This window comes from Conger conger, chromosome 8 (assembly GCF_963514075.1).
Source record: "Conger conger chromosome 8, fConCon1.1, whole genome shotgun sequence".
Classification (NCBI taxonomy): Eukaryota; Metazoa; Chordata; class Actinopteri; order Anguilliformes; family Congridae; genus Conger; species Conger conger.
In genome coordinates this window covers 44,396,975-44,406,118 of record NC_083767.1, presented here as the reverse complement: position 1 = coordinate 44,406,118, position 9,144 = coordinate 44,396,975, and positions in this window count along the sequence as shown.

Below are 9,144 nucleotides of genomic sequence, written 5' to 3'. Positions count from 1 at the left end.
CATCTGACTTCAGTTGTGTTTTTTTCTCTTTCATTGGCCACACACACTGCAACTTAAGTTCTCACTCCTCATTTGCGTGTTTAATCCTGTTGGATCCGGTTGGTTATGAAGGACAGTGACAACCACCAATTTATTCTACTTACCTACCTACCTACTGAAACTCATTAGCTGAAAAAAAATCTGGAAGCCAAATTTGTTGTTGGGGATAGTCTACACTTCACAGTGTGTAGTGAGTAACATACCAGAATCATATTGGACGATTGTTGGTGTAGGCACTACGGTATGAGCAAAGCTTGCTTTTTTTGCAAACAACACCATTTCATGTTCTAGTCAGGATACAAAAGAGTTTTCATACAGTTGCCATTTTTACATATATTGTATATATATTGTTTGTATAAGTATTAATTAATAGTTTGCATATTCGCTAACCTGACAAGCTTTCTAGTTACCTTAGCTATCCAAACCAACATAAAAATCACTGAAAAGTACATTTGTTGAGAAATTATCAGATTCTCCACCCAATCTGCTTGCTCCTATTGCGGCGACTCATACCAGTTCTGCGGTCTGGGTTCTGACCGTATGTTGCAGTCCACAAACTTGACAGTATTGAATTTTCAAGGGAAACTTGACACTACGGATAAACTTACGCTTCCGGTTAATGGAGCTGTCAAGCGAACACAAAATGCTCAATCAAAACTGGCTACGATCAGTGACACAGGTTATTTACAGCCACCGTGAGATCAGGGAAGTGGAGTCATTCCAGTTCCCCTGTATAGCCACATTCCACTGCCTCCACAGGATGCCTCCCATCAGGGCCTCAGCTATGAATTCTCCGGCCCGGAGCCAAACAAGCTATATTGGGAGGGTCCCCAATATATTGTGTAACCAATTAAATGGTTACACCCCATAACCTGGGTTCCTTGCGAGCCAGACTTAGTACAAAGTGTCCCAGTTACTGTACTGTGTCCCTGCCTACCGTATATTGAATTCGGTAGTCACTCCCAGAAACTGGGAGTGTGTACATCAGAGTTGACAACTGTCAGGCTTTTGACGTGATACTCATACTCGGGCTCGGTCTCAGTCTCACGCCCTCACATTGTGATTTTCTACATAGAGGGTGATGCATCTCACGCTAAACATTTGATTTCTTCAGTGGGGCAGCATTTAATCTGACGCCAAGACAGCCCTGAAACTTGGCAACTCTGATGTATATGCCCATAGTGACCTGAGACGTTATTTAAACATATTCATGAGTCAGCAGGGTGGCCAACTCTGAACTCATACGAACCCCAACCCCCCAGGTGGCCAGTGCTTCCATTCCCCACCACGGCTCTGACTGTGCTGCGGTGCCAACTCTGTCCTCTCTGCTTTTTCATTGTCTCAATAAAGTAAGTAAATAAACAAATAAATCAATAAAAGTATAAGGACCGTGGATTTGCACCTGTGCCTGACAACGAGACCACACTATTCTGTTGATCCATGAGAATTTCTTGGCAAAATTGAAAGGAGGTGAATGATATTGAAAATTTAAAATGGTAATCTTCAGCTATCTACCGATGATGGTCAATTATAGTATTTAAAATACATTATTTGACCTCAGTTTGATGACAAACCATTGTGGTTTTGAAATCATCATAGCATGTACCATTGCTCTTGATGAGGTTAAAAGCTGGCTATTATTGTTATTCCTGGTTGATGCCTTCAAGCTCCAATCCAGATAATCACCTTCATTATGTGGGTGGTTACACCTTTTTTCCCTTGTTACAATATTCATGGAGGACCAGAGGAACAATGGCGGGGTGGAGTGGGGTGAGGTGGCACCCTGTCCCTGGTAGAGAGAGGGCGAGAGGGTCAATGGAAAATGGATCAGCCAGCAGAATTAAGCGTTGTCGATATAATTTCAATCTGTGAAATGACAACCAGTGATGAATACCTACTCTGGCCCTACTCCACCAACGCGGAGTGTCCCTACTATCTCGTGTAGTTCTGTTATGAGCTCAGAAATCCTCGTTCCTAGACAGTGGATAAAAAAATATATATTTATAAATATATATATATATATATATATATATATATATACATAATTATTATTATTCTTTTTTTTTATCCTCAATCAAATTTTTTAAATCTTATGTATCATCACATTTTCTGTAGATGGGGCAGCAGCTCTATGGGGTGTAGGGGGAGCCTGAATACCTGGCCCTAATCACCCCTGCACTGGGACATAAAGATTCCACACAAGCAGGCCCGCATGTCCTCCTAAGACCTTGTCCCCAGTAGAATAAAATAAAAATATTATTTTCACTGCATGCGCCAAGGGAACACTCCCCCTGTGCCATTGCTGATTAAACTGAGCCAGTATGCTCCTGGTGTGACTCAGATCTTCTTTATTTATTTGGTTTCTAGTACGGACCTTCACTCGTGATTACACAACCAACCAACATTAATCCTTCCTGAAAGATCCTGGTATACAAATGCACTGAATTACACAATGGTCTGTGTGCTTTGCTGAGGCCAGATAGCTGTTCTCAGATTTTACTTTAGTCAATGTCTCCCGATATTTTGAAATCATTCTGCAATGTTTGAGAAGATTCTCATCTTTTTCTTTTATGTTGTGGCTGTTTTTCTTCTGAAAGGAGCTTTTAGCTTGAACATCAGGACCTGCAATAACAGACAGCAGTGTTTAATGTTCACATGATAGCTGCATGCTTAGAAGCCTTTTCCACCAGAGAATCTGACTAGTTTCAAGTACCTGAAGGCAGGCTGTGGTGTGAAGCATTAGGTCAAGGACTGGACCATTTAAGCATTTGTGAGCATTTTTATGTGCATGAAGTCTTACTTGTTCAATGTTCCCTGACTTTAAAAAAGCTGCTTCTTAATGGCTGGCAGACTGTTCCGTTTTATATTAAGCTGCCTTGTGGCCTTGTTTCAGTAATAATAACATTCTTTGTGCATTGGTCATTTTCTCAAGAAAATAAACTTGCTGGGGGTCGAAATTACTTGAAAAGGCCATTTATTTTAGTTAACATCGTAAATACATGATTGCTAATGTTATGCCTGAATGACTATGGAGGGCAAATGCTTGTTGGCATGACTAAATAAATTATTATCAATATTATAGAGAAGGATTTGGCATCTGGAAGAGGAAATACTGTAGTTTACATTTGTACTGAGAAAGAATTATCATTAGTTGTCATATTATAATAAAGAATTAAAAATAAACTTTAACTATCAGGGATTTCAACACAGTGGGGGCTGTCAGTGTTTGTTGATGAATTTTAACTGTAACTATAGTAACTGTCTGGTAGAGATAATATCCCAATGACTACTTGCTTCAGAAGCAAAAAAGAAAAACAAAATCATCAAATTCCCATTTACCTTTCAGAAATAAAAGGATGTCACACTTTGCCTTTAAAAGTTTTTAAATGTGGGACAGTGCTAGAATTTAAGTAGGTAACAAAACATTTGAGAAGGTTTTTGGTAAAAGGCTACTGTCGTGTAACAGCATTTAGTTTCTTTAGTGTAGCTGTTGGGATGATTGGGTGGAGCATTATGAAGCCTTGAGTCACAGTGTGCATCATGCTCACAGTGAAATTCATAAAGGTTTCTAATGGAGATATCTAAAGGGAGTTTTATGGGAATAACTCACACAGGATATTTCATGCCCATTTTGATGATGTGTGATGTCCAGTATTATGCGTGGAAGGCCACAAGCATACTGTGGATGTACTCAAAACCTCATGTACAGATAGGCAGCCTATATACACTGCACAAGTATGACAAACATGTAGCCGGACGAAAACATGCGTGCACGTAAATGCCTCTCTGACACTGTAGATTAGAGTTCCTGTGGTTTCCAAACAGCAGCTGTGGGGAGAGGCGAGAGGAGATAGTTGACCCGGTTGGGCAGGCTGAAGGGATGGGTGGGGTTGGGGTTTGGGTGGAGAGGGCGGGGGACGTTTTGGTACAGTTGCTCCCCTCTTATGGAGCCTCTACCCCCCCCCCTCCTTCTCAAACAACCAATGAGGTTTACCTCTCGTATCACCCCATTGGCCTTATTAAGAGGGAGGAACGCTGAATCAGTTCGACTGGGAACTGGGACTTCCTTCACACTGCCTGACTCAGCACACACACTCAGCACTTGTGAGTGTTAAGGCCCTTTCACATGACAGCAGCACAGAAATTTGCCGGACCATTTACGGGTAGCAATTTGTGTGTGAAAGGGGCTTAAGAATCCCCTCCTTGTAGAATGTCCTTTCCTTTGAAGATTCTTGGTCATTGTGAGTGTCCTTAACCCATCTATGGTTGGGCAATTGTCATTGCCTCCCAGGGTAACCTCCTCATATGTGCGCTCCCACATCAGAACCACTTTTATTATTAACCTATTTTCTAACCATCAGATGTTCAGCCTAGGTCCTGTCTAGTGTCCACAATGTCCTGGCTCAGATAGTGTTGAGAGACTTCGATAACTAAAGCAGGCCAGACATCTCATTTCCTTCTGTATGATTCCAGCCAAACCTTCACAGTGAAACTGACTTCATGAGCTCCAGAAGAATCTGTAGGTTATGGGACTTTGTTGCCGGAGGTCCAAACTGTCAATCCTGAGGGATGACGCTCAACTATGAACCTGATCACACGCCAGGGGGCAAAAGGTGTATCAGGGCAATGACCTTGCTGCCAGACACCGATCTGTTCTCGTCAAACCCTGCACACTTTTACATAACCTTCCAAGGAAAAGAGAGAGTCTCGGTTAAGTAAACATGCAAGTGTGGCTTTCTCTTCCCTGGGTCAGCCCACCATACTTATGGGCAGTATACGGGATCCGTGACAGTGACAGCTGGGGGCATACTGTTTCACTTGGAAATAATCATTTAATGGTTATTATAATTTCAGTTTGGGTCGAGTTTATTAAATGAGAGGCACCCCCATGTTGGTGGATTTGTTTTAGTAGCATTTACCTTCTTTAGTCTGTCTTTGTTGTTTTTATGTAATTACTGTACTCTCTGTTGGCTCCAGTTGATATTTTAGTCCCTGCAGGTCTACAGATTTAGTGCTTGAAGGGGTTCCTCTGGATGGGAGTCGTGGAGACAGAACCTTTGTTTTAGTGATGTGGGAAGCAACAGGCTCTTATATTTTCATTTACTGAATCAAGGAGACTCTAGATAATGGAGGTCTTGGCACCCGCGCATAGTGTACACATACGTAGATGCCTGAGAGTTATTTTTTACCTCAGGGAGATGGTTATCACTCACGTTCAGACCGTCCGCCTTCCTTCAGAGACTGGAGGCCTGGAAAACAGACTATTTTTATCTTTCTTTTCCATTTCAGCATTCCTGTGGGATAATTACTCTGCAGAGGAGGATTCATCTTGCTTCGCGGTGGAATGCTCGCAGGTTGGAAAAGCCTGCCTTCTTCAGGAGTTCAGGAGGCTCAGTGAGAGCACACATTGTCAGGTGCAGTAGATATAGTGCAGTGTAGTAGGTGCAGACCAGACACAGAATGACCAGTCAGAAAGAGTCTTTAACTTTGCCAGATCTGTAATTCTGGATACAGAAGAAGCAATACAAAGTAAAATGTGTCAATTTTTTTATATCTGCACCAGTGGAATCTTTCTGCACAAGCGTTGCCAAGTTACATAACACAATAGAGTAGGAATGACATTAAATTAATTAAGGAATAGCTGTGAGCTAGTAGCAAGCTATATCTATCTACAGTATCTAAGTAGCTGCGCTTCCAAAAAGCCCTGGGCATGAAATGTTTTTGATGTTGTATATTCAAGATAAGATGGATGAGCGTTGCTATAAAATATGAAACTTTAGTGTCTGATTTAGAAAGCAGTTTCTTGGAAAGCTGAGATGTTATGTTACTAAAACTGTACTTATGTACTGTAGCGATCGACAAAGACTCATACTTGATATATTTGTAACTAAGTATTATTTTTCTTTGTGTGAGTTGTGGTATAATTAAAAATAGGGGAAGAATAAGAAAAAAGGTTCATTCATAAACAAAATAAAACATGTATCTCCCTCTTTACAGACCAGATCACAGACCAGCATTAAAAATATCCTTAAAAAGGGCCAATATCATTGAAAGACATATACTATACTACTCCAGGGAGTGTGTCCCATGTTGCTGAGAGTTCTGCTATGGTGTAGGGGTGTGTCTGGGGAGGTGTATTTTATTCTGAACAGCACATTCTGTATGACACATTTTCTGTGACGTCAATGTGTGAGAAAAGCAGGTGTGCATGGGCAACAGACAGAGGTCAGGGGTGAGAGGTGCGTGCAGGCCCTGGTTGGAAGTTGAAACATAGTGGCTTTTTTCAGCATTCAGAGGGCTCCTTTAAAAGGAAAGACCAGCTGAGCCACGGAACAGTTTGTGACGACCACGCATGATTTATTCTCGGCTTTCTTTTGTGCCCCCGCCCCAGCCGGAGACCGTGGAGAGCTGGTTTCGTGAGCGAGGCCGTGAGCGATTGTGACACGGCAGAAAATCAATCACGACCTGGCTTTGAACGCTGTCCATGGTCTCTCTGGTGGTGCCAGGCAGGAAGAGCGATGGGGGGTTGTGTGATTTTGTTTTGGCACGGCCTGGGTCCTGTGTTTGTTCAACGGGCGCTGTGTTCATGTGACGCTGTGCTGGAGAAGAAAACCCTGCGCCACTGAGAAGACAGGCTACAGACTTTAACTGCTTCAGTCGAGAGGCCATTTCACAAAGCTCTCTTAGCACAATATCTTTTACATTACATTACATTACATTACATTATTGGCATTTGGCAGACGCTCTTATCCAGAGCGACGTACAACAAAGTGCATACCCATAACCAGGGATAAGTTCGCTGAAAGACCCTAGAGGTAAGTACAATTTCAACTGCTACCTGTACAACAAAGATAAGGACAAGGGCCATTTTTTTTTTTTTTTTTTTTTTTTTTTTAACAAACAAACAAACAGAGCAAAAGTCACCAAAGTTAACTATCCAAACACTGCTTACCTAGCCAACTAAAATACTGATACACAAGTCACAGAGACAACAATTAAGGTTCACAGGGAGGTAGGGAGGGATGGGGAGAGGTGCTGTTTGAAGAGGTGTGTCTTCAGCTTGCGCTTGAAGGTGGGGAGGGATTCTATAGTTCTGACCTCAACGGGGAGTTCGTTCCACCACCGTGGAGCCAGAACAGACAGTAGTCGTGAGCGTGAGGTGGAGGTTCTGAGAGGGGGAGGTGCCAAGCGGCCTGTGGAGGCTGAACGAAGAGGTCTGGCAGGGGTGTAGGGTCTGATGATTTTTTGTAGATAAGCTGGGGAAGACCCTTTAACTGCTTGGAAGGCTAGCACCAATGTTTTGAATTTGATGCGAGCCATGACAGGCAGCCAGTGGAGGGAAGTAAGCAGGGGGGTGACGTGTGAGTATTTGGGAAGGTTGAAGACCAGACGAGCTGCTGCATTCTGGATGAGTTGGAGGGGTCTGATGGCAGACGCTGGGAGGCCAGCCAAGAGGGAATTGCAGTAGTCCAGGCGGGACAGAACCATCGCTTGGACCAGGAGCTGGGTCGAGTAGGGGGTGAGAAAGGGGCGGATTCTCCGTATGTTGTATAGGAAGAACCTGCAAGACCGGGTCACCGCCGCAATGTTCTCGGAAAGGGACAGTCTGCTGTCCATCACCACGCCGAGGTTCCTTGCACTGGGTGACGGCGTGAGTGTGGTATCCCCGAGGGAAATGGAGAGATCCAGATGGGGAGAGGTATTAGCAGGGATGAATATCATTTCAGTTTTACCTGGGTTGAGCTTTAGATGGTGGTTGTCCATCCAGCTCTGGATGTCCCTCAGGCAAGCAGAGATACGGGCTGAAACCTGCGTATCAGACGGCGGGAACGAGACGAAGAGTTGGGTATCGTCCGCATAGCAGTGGTAGGATAGCCCATGTGCAGTGATCACAGGGCCAAGGGAGCGAGTGTAGAGAGAAAAAAGAAGCGGGCCAAGGACTGAGCCCTGGGGAACTCCTGTGGCGAGGGGCCGAGGTGTCGATACCGAACCAGCCCAGGCAACCTGGAAGGAGCGACCAGAGAGGTAGGACTCAATCCAGTCCAGGGCTGTGCCACAGATGCCCGTTGCTGACAGGGCAGACAGGAGGATGGAGTGATCCACAGTGTCGAAGGCAGCAGAGAGATCTAGAAGAATGAGGACAGAGGAGAGGGAGGCTGCTCGTGCGGCATGAAGTGACTCACTGACGGAGAGGAGCGCAGTCTCTGTCGAGTGGCCCGATCTGAAGCCAGACTGATGGGGGTCTAGCAGGTTGTTGTTAGAAAAGAAGGAAGAAAGTTGAGTAGAAGCGGCTCGTTCTATAGTTTTAGAAAGGAAAGGAAGAAGAGATACCGGGCGGTAGTTCTGGATGATGGAGGGATCCAGGGTAGGCTTTTTTAGCAGCGGAGTGATGTGGGCCCTCTTGGAGGATGCCGGAAAACAGCCGGAAGACAGGGAGGAGTTGACAAGGGAGGTGACAAATGGGAGAATGTCAGGTGTGATAGTTTGGAGAAGAGAAGAGGGGATAGGGTCAAGGGCACAGGTTGTAGGGCGGTGGCAGAGCAGGAGTTGAGAAACATCAGAGTCTGTAAGGGGGGAGAAAGTGGAAAAGGAAGGGATGGGCCTAGAGGGGGGGAAGGGCACAGTGAGGGGGGCGGCGGTTGTAAAGGATCTGCGGATGACTGCGACCTTCTCATCGAAGAAATCAGCAAAGTCATCAGCAGTGAAGGAGGACTGAGGAGGAGGAGGCGGTGCGTTGAGGAGAGAGGAGAAAATGGAGAAAAGTTTCCGGGGGTTAGAAGCAGAGTTCTGAATTTGCGTTTGATAGTATTTTGCTTTGGCGGCAGTGACATCGGAAGAGAATGCCGCCAGGAGAGACTGGTAAGTCATGAGGTCGGAAGCGTCTCTGGATTTCCCCCACTTCCTCTCCGCTGCGCGGAGGCTGGCCCTGGAGGTACGGAGGGTGTCAGATATCTTATCTCTCGCATCGGTGGCTGTGTGTAGAACTTATCAAAGAATGGGTTATACACTACTGCTGTAACCTGGAATGTGATATTTATCTTGAATCACTTCGGTCAGTGTGACGATGTGTCATATGTATGTATGCTATGTAAGCATCCTGGCTCA